This window comes from Chaetura pelagica, unplaced genomic scaffold (assembly GCF_000747805.2).
Source record: "Chaetura pelagica isolate M959 unplaced genomic scaffold, ChaPel_1.0 scaffold470, whole genome shotgun sequence".
Taxonomy (NCBI): Eukaryota; Metazoa; Chordata; class Aves; order Apodiformes; family Apodidae; genus Chaetura; species Chaetura pelagica.
This window is the reverse complement of record NW_009951911.1, coordinates 910,389-910,684: the sequence shown is the minus strand read 5'-3', so window position 1 is coordinate 910,684 and position 296 is coordinate 910,389.

Below are 296 nucleotides of genomic sequence, written 5' to 3'. Positions count from 1 at the left end.
CCCCTCCCGCCCCGCCCTCCCCCCGCCACTGTGGCACCCTTCCAGTACTGGTGAGTCCCTGGGGACAAGGGGCATGGGGCTGCGGGGGGACATGGGGATGGGGGACATGGGGATTGGGACAGGCAGGGGTGGCTATGGGGAATGAGGGGGCTGGGTTAGTGGGTTTTCTGCTCCAAAAGAAGGTGTTCCCATTGTGTTTGGGGTGCTGGGGCATCCTGGAGCACCCATGGGAGCTGGTGTGGGGCAGGGGATGGGCCCAGTGGGGAACGGGGTGCCCTGGGATCCCCTTGCCATTA